This window comes from Aythya ferina (genome assembly GCF_964211825.1).
Source record: "Aythya ferina genome assembly, chromosome: 2".
Classification (NCBI taxonomy): Eukaryota; Metazoa; Chordata; class Aves; order Anseriformes; family Anatidae; genus Aythya; species Aythya ferina.
The window spans coordinates 43,819,172-43,827,174 of NC_140297.1; positions in this window are offsets into that span (position 1 = coordinate 43,819,172).

The following is an 8,003-nucleotide window of genomic DNA, read 5'->3' on the forward strand; positions in this document are numbered from 1 at the left end:
GTAGATCAGCAGCAGACAGGCAGCCCTCTTGGCATAGGAGGAGTTGCAGCAAGGCCCTAGAAACCTTGAGGAAAAACCCAAAACAAAAAACAGCCCACAGGTGTAGACTTAGAGGCACCTAACCCGTAGGGATAGGAGGACAGACTAGGAAATTGGGTCATCCTGCAGCCTCATTTTTACAGCCCAAGGAGAATAAAAGCACTGTGTGTCTTGGAGGATATTTGCGTAGGACTGGCCTTAATATCCAGCCATTCTCCCCTGAATATTCAACGAAGAAAGAGGAGGGCAGAGAATGATTCACAGCAGCCAAGGCTCAAGAGCAGGAGTTAACCTTTCCACTCTGATTCAGATGTGCCTCTTCCTCCACCAGCTACCAGAGTGGAACATCTCAGGGTAGGGCTGGGATCCCCCTTTTTGCTTTGTCGTGTGGATCTGGGGCAGAACACACACCTCCTAATTCCAGCACTTGCCTCTCAGCTAATATCACAACTAATGCAATAGCTGGGTGGGAAGAGACCAGGCCAGGAGCTCTGGGTATCACCAGTCTATGATTCTGTGACCCCAAAGCATCAGCTTGCAGCTCTCTTTCATTACATCTGCTACCCTGGTCACAATGGCAGGGGTTGATTTTTTTTCCCCCAAAGTACAGCCCCGCCAGCACACACAATTACAGAGCACAACTTTATTTATTTATTTTTTTTAATTAAGATTACTGGGGGTTATACAAGGCAGACCAGTGCTGGTGGCTTCCCCGACACGGGCGTGAATTGCAGCTCTCTTGGCATAATAGCGCCTTCTAAATCAGAAGAGCTTTGTCCATCCAACACAGGCTACTGTTATTTCTACGTCTGTAAATCACTCAACATAAAACTTAATGAGCTGCATGCCCCTTCTTCATGAACCCCAGCCAAACAGGAGCACAATGCTGCAGCTGTAGCTATTAAGCGATGGTGGCAGCAAAGCACTCCATTAATACCTCATGCTCAGCAGTTTGTGATGCATGAGAGCTGAATAATTATGCCCTTGTTACCCTCAAATGAGGCGCAATTGCCAGAAACAAGAGTTTACAATTAAAAAAAAAAAACTGTACCAAGTCAAGGACAACATTTGTTCATTCATAAAACAAGCCTTTCTGGGCAAGAGGACTGTGAGGCAGAAAACTGCCAGGCTGACGTTAACTAGACAGCGGTTTCTAATGCTGTGTTGTACCTCTTTGCTAGACCTCCACAGGCACTTTATCCCAGCTGTTTTGAGAAATCAGCAGAGCTGTAGCTAAAGCACTTGTTACTGTACAGTAGCAGCTCCCTGCCTTCAGTTAGTTGCGTACAGGGGCCACAAAGCTGTGAAGTAACCGCTCCTTCCCTACCTACAGCTCAGTGGGAGCGAGGATTTCAGGATAATGTCTGCACTGAGATTTTGGAATGACAGCTGGTTAAAAGGAGGGCTCTGTTGAGGGTAGACAGGCTTGCATTATTTTGGGCAACACTTCACCTAATCCAGGGTAGGGTGCGTAAAGAAAATTGTCATGCTTATGCCTTACAACATTACGACATCAGTAAGTCTTATGACAGACCCAAGTGATGGCTAAAGAGCGTTTTGCAGCACTCTCCAGACACAGCACTGCAGAATACTACCTGCTTTCATGCAGAATATCTAGCACCAGATACCTGTCAGGATACTCACAGTGTGCTGTTCTCATCAGGCTGCAAATGAAGCGCGTTACAGAAGAATGTGCTTGTGCTGTCACCTCCTTGTGAAGCTCTGACTCTCACCTCAGGACTTGCCAACTTCAAAACAGCCAAGGCTGTTTTATTTGCCCCGTCCTGTTCTAATATTCAGCCAAGAGATAATAGGTCGTAAGAAACAAACTGAATGAGTGGTCAGGACGTGCGGGCTGGGCAGAGCAAGTTTTGCTGTGGTGCCTGGAGAGGACTGGAATTGCAAGAAGCCTTGTCTGGCATGCTTTGCGGCTGTGGCTGCCAACATTTCTGTTTCTAGACCCTGAATTTTTTTCCAGCATGCATCATTTGCATTTTTTTGATAATAAGCTTCTCTCATTTAACTTCCCCAGAGTCCAAGAAACGCTCGGGTACTCCCCATTCCTTTCTTCTGCCTCCCGCCTACCCGTGAGCCGCAGCCCTTTCATTGGAAACCACAGCATAATACAGACCAGGGAAATCTTCAAAGCTGCAGCACAGCACATTATAGGTGCAGATGTCATGATGCAGCTGAAGCCTGACTTTATAATAAAAATGAATTTTTAAAAAAGATCTCGACAGGTTACAAAATAAAAGGAATAGAAGCAAAACCTTTACCGTATCCCAACTGCTTAGATGAAATATCTCCTTGAGACAGCATTTGTCTATTACCAGAAATCCTTCAGGCTACATTTTGGAAAATAAGCATTTGGAAAAAATATCACTGAAATACGCTCTTCAATTTATAGCCACACTGACGAGAGGAGAGGGCAAGGGGGCTTTCAGTGAAAATCCAGGTGGGAGGAGGGCGAAATCCTGCAGGCCACATCATTTCAATCCCAGGATCATCTTTGCCCTCTTGTGGGCAAACTTCTCTCCTGCAGCTTCTCAGCAGCTTTATCATCTGTCTGCGGGGAGCTGCACCGTGTGGCCAGCACAGCCAGAATGCAAAACCATGACTGGACTTCCTCGTGTTCCCTTGAGCAGGCCAAGAATAGCTATCCTGAAGTCAAAGGGAAGTCAAACCCACAGCCCAGCCACGTAGTTAACCTTGCTCGGTTCCTGCAGAGCTGCATGAAGAAGGCTGTGTGAGCAAGCAGGTGGCTGTCGTGCTCCTCACTCTAAGGAGAAAGCCCAGCTGAGAGCAAGGAAAGATGGATGTGCCTCGAACAACAGGCAGGCAGCAGCACCCAGGTGCTACCTGTGCCACTCACAAAGGAAACCTGCAGCCTACTAGCCTGTGTTCTGCCCTGCTGTAATGTTAATTTACAGCAAATTAATTTTGGAGCACACTGCTGAGAAAGGAGTCGCCACGATTCTAGCAGTAACAGCACCGAAACTGTGTGGTCATGCTCCAAATTATTCAGTCTTTCTCACGTTTCTTAGATCTTCTCAGTTGTCTTCTCAGGCTTTGTAACTCCACCACTGACGTACCCTTTTAACACAACATTTTGCTCTGATTGATTGCACCTCGTTTTCAAATTAAACTTAATTAATAGCATTAGAGACCTTTTCCCCTTACAATTATGTTCATCTCTAGCGACTTCATCGAGAGAATTTCACCTTTAATATATGACATACAGAAAAATACAGTGTCGTTCCAGTTTCAGTGCTGACAGCTTGAAGTGCCATTCTCCTGCTTACAAAATATGCAGGTAATAAGCAATCTGTAGGATTATAAAACAAAAAAAGCTATCTTGTGTGCCAGAAAGCACACGATTTCCTTTTCCTCACCCCCACTACTGACAATCAAACAAACATTTTAAAAAGATCAGGTGGCTTCTCCTCAACCTAGTAACTCAGTCACCTGCATTTTTCTCCACCAGCAGATAGGATTTTCTTGTGACACCTTTTCCTGGTTTGTGCTACTGCCTTTAACAAGCCTAGCAGGTTATTCAAATTTTCAGCTCCAACTTATCAAGACAACATGAAACCAGCACTTAAATTACTCACATTTACACAATAGGTGTAAAGTCTGTTACAAACTAGCTTGGTTGGACCCCGTGGGATGAGACAACACCAACATTATTGGACCTTTCCTCCTGGAAACATCCACTGAAAAGGCTCGGCTTTGCAGGTTTGCAGGCTGGACCCTCTTCCCCAGTAACAGGCAAACACAATGCAAGCTCCTTCCTCCAAACCAGGAACAAAGCATGATGTTATTTCCTATGGTTTGTTCTGGGAGAGCTATATACTGACACCAAGCACCAGCAGTAGAAACGAGAAACACATACTTAAGTCATATTTTATTTTAAAAATGATTACAAAATATTTTTAAAAGTTCTTAAGTCCAAAAGAGCATAATACATTAAAAAGACCACAGGCTTGGAATGGAAAAATAGTTAAACATTTCAAAATTATTTTAATGGAAGTTCAAGGTAACGATGACTGCAAAACTGTAAAAAAAAATTATTGTATACAATATATAAAACCATTATTATCATCCTGATTTAATAATCATTAAGTCACTTAAATTCTCAAAGGTACAAAAGTGATAGTTCTGAATGGCATAAAATCTAATCTAGATGAATAATTTAGATTTAATCTAAAATTTAATCTGCTGCTGCTTACAGCAATAAAGCAGAACAAAGATGAATTTCCATCTTGAAGGCACTACCAGCATCTTGATTCATTACAGCTTTATGTAACGTTTTTAAAGTCTCACCAAAGCTTTTCTTCAGTGTAGTAAGTTTGGTATTTTTATTGCACAAATTTGAGCAGAACGAGGATTACCGTGCTGGCCATTATGCAAAAACATCTTGTGCAGAGCTCTGAGACTTGTGTACAACAACTTGCTGTAGTTTTGAGTCAGAGTGTGGAAAGGCAGATCTGAATTGTAGAAGACCACGATCCTCCCCTGCTGTTTTTAAAGCACAGAGCACGAGCAGTAGGGCACAATTCCTTCCCATACTTGAATCCAAAGGGCATTGCTAGAATCGTGATTTTAATGCGGGCCAAATGCAGAACACACACACAAAAAAATATTCCCAGCCTACACAAGGCACCTGCAGATTTTCAGAGGAGAAACTCGCAGACCAGCCCCTTCACAGCAAGTCCTCACACGTCCTGGAGAACCCTCTGCACTGATTCTCACGGCACTGTAAACAAGGCCCAAAATTCAGTGCACGGAGTATTTTTGGTCAGGCTCAACTGGAAAAGGCGAAAGCTTGCAATGTGTCTGAGCAGGCTCACGACACCACTGCCAAGCACTGCGGTGGAGACGGGAGAAGACAACCCTCAGCTCGACGCATGGCCAACTGCTCCTGTCCCCAGGTGTTACTGTCAGCTAAGGTTGTACACGGATGGTTGCTTCGTGAACAGTAAGAGAAATTTAGGGCAGTTCCTCATAACTGCCCTTCTGCCAAAGCTCCCACCACTCTCCTGAACAGACCCTCAGTCACAATCAGCCAACCTAAATTTAAGCAATTAAAAACCTGCTTCAAGTAAAGCAGGCTGGTTACATCAGAAACAGGCTGGGAAACGTGCAGACTGCTTTGCTGACAGAGCACGGGAGGGTAAAAGGCATCCAGCCACACACAGCTCCCACAAAAAAACACGTTTCATCCAGGTCCAGGGCCATCCTCTGGGATCGGTCCAAGAGAGAGACACTCAGAGCCTGGATCCAGCACCAAAAGCATGACAGGGGGCACTTCAAGGCTGCAGGGGGCCACGCCACGCAGCTTTGGGGTAGGGAAATCTCTCACCCTACTAGTCTGTGAGGGCAGAGGTGCCAGGAGGGACATGGGGACAGCATCTGCCCCTTCATCTTGTGGAGCTGATAAAGCAGTTTCCAAAAAACTACCCACTTGTTTTCATTAGCTGATGGCAGAGCATCCCTTTCAGTCAGTGACAGAGTTGGATCCTCAAATCCCTACAGGGATCAGTGAGTCAGTGAGAAAATGGGTAAAAGCTGCTTGAAACAGCTACAAGGAAAATGGCACACTCTGTTTCTCTGTAAAGGATTGGCAGTAGACACCACATAGATAGGGAGGCCAAGGTAGAGAGGTGACTTCACAGATCCCTCTCAGTACCGGTATCTCCAATTCGGGAGTGGACACCAACAACAAAGCACTTTGGTGGGGAAAAGTCTTTCAGAGAAAGCAGTCAAAACCTATAATTCCCGTAACATATTTTCAAGGAGGAAAAAAAAAAAAGGAAAAATTACCCCATGACACAAGCCCCACCATAGTGCCGCATCATTTAAAAATATCAGCAACACTGCGTTATTCTTACGCTATATTTACAGCTTTTGATTATATATCAAGATTTAGAAATGGCAGGCTTCTTGATGTGCATTGATTAGATAGAATGCCAGGCAATAAAAATAATTATAATTAAGAGAAATAAAAAATAAAAATAAAACAACCCACAAAACCAAACCCAAACTTAAAATATTAATTATAGCTGTGGACACAAACCCCAAAGTAAGGCACTGCAAATTGCAGCAGAGATATTGAGATATTTCCCACTGTGGCCAGCTTGGTAAGCAGTAAGGTTGCTTGTAAACAAAACCATCTCAAAACCTACCCAGCTTTCAGGCACAGCTACGGCAGGCTCTGCACACCTACACCAAGATCAAGTGTTAGTGCAAATGGACACTAATAAATACAAGGAAAACCAATTCCAACCTAAGGAACATTTCATCCTCACGAAGCAGGAAATTCGGCAAAGGAAAGTCTGTATTTTATGCACGGTTCTGAAACCAAGCTGCAGCTTAAACCTCACGATTCACACCAGCTGTCAAAATGTTACACTGCCCAAGCGAAGTGTAGTGTTAAGGTTAGGTCTCAGAGCTTAGAGAGACAACATCACAAACTCACATTCATCAGAAAGTAGCAGTACTGGGAGTTAAAAAAAAAAAAAAAAAAAAAAAAAAAAAAAAAAAAAAAAAAACAAGAAAAACCTTTGACCCTCTTTTACAATGCTTTGTCTTACAATGGCTTCCTCATCCTTTTCCAAATATAGCTCTCAGACAGTTTCTGGAGGGCTTACTCTCAGTGATGCCACAGCAGGTTACAGGACTATACATTTATCAGACAATGATATTGATGAAGCGGAGTTAATGCCTGGAAGACACGACAGATGTCACGAGAACTCAAACACGGACTGTTTTTGCATAATCAGCTTTTTCTCATTTGCTTTGGCATTTTGGAAGGTCTCTTGACACACAGCAGTTCGCCCTACTTTTGAGGGCTTCCCTCTAAATGAGGTTTAGCCATTTAGTTTCTACCTCAGGCATCTGCAAAATGCCTTTTTTTTTGTTTGTTTTTAACCACTTCACTTTTTACACAGTAGCCATCAACGTCTAGTCTCTCACTGGTCTGATACATGTTGCATCAGTAGTGTTTCTTGCAGTCTCCCGGCCCCTTGCTTTTAAGACAAATGGAGGTTACGAGTGCTTATTTACCTGTTCACCAGCTGAGTTAGCCAGCAGAAAGAAGTCTCATACTAGTGCCATAGATATCAGCACAGAAAATGGTGCTGCCAAACCAATCTGGTAAAACTATGCACAAACAAGCTGTGCATGGTATCAACCCTACAAATGATAGTCGATATTACAACATGCTGTAATCGTTCTCCCACTGATGTTCAGATTGCTACTTCTGGGTGACTTTGTGAAAATACTTAAACTTTTCTCTCTCACAGATGCCAGTCCATTTTTAATTTTATTTTTTTTCCCCTGTGACTTTTGTCACTTTTGAAACAGTCTGAGGGAATATTCTGGCATACAAGCCTGAACTTGAATAACCATGGGGTGCAAAGCTGTCTCCTTAAAAAAAAAAAAAAACACATTATATTACCCCCTAAAACCCTATAAAAACCCTAAGCTATTTCATTAAACTGATCTCCACAGACAGAACTAAAAAGTGTAGTTAGTAAAAACAAACCAAAAACCCTTACATAAAGATAAACATTTTTGTAAAGCTGCAATTGGGTATTATCCCTTTTACACTTACTGTTTGGCCAGTGAGTACAAGAATGAGTTCTACCGTACTAACTTGTAACTAGTAGAAGATATATTTGGTCCAGTTCATATAGAAAACGTCCTTAAGGCATAACTGAGAATTTATACACCACGGATTATCCTTTCATAGTCACTCCTACCAAAATTGAATCAGCACAATGTTGTCCTTGTATTATTCTATTTAGACTATTTTTTTTTAATGTATGCCACCTAGAGAAATGGCAGAACAAGTTACCTACAAAATAAAATAGAACATGATGTTCAAGATGATGTTACTTGACCTAAGGATCCATTTGTGATGAGCAAAGTGTAAAAAATTGATTCGAAGGAAGAGGCAGAAG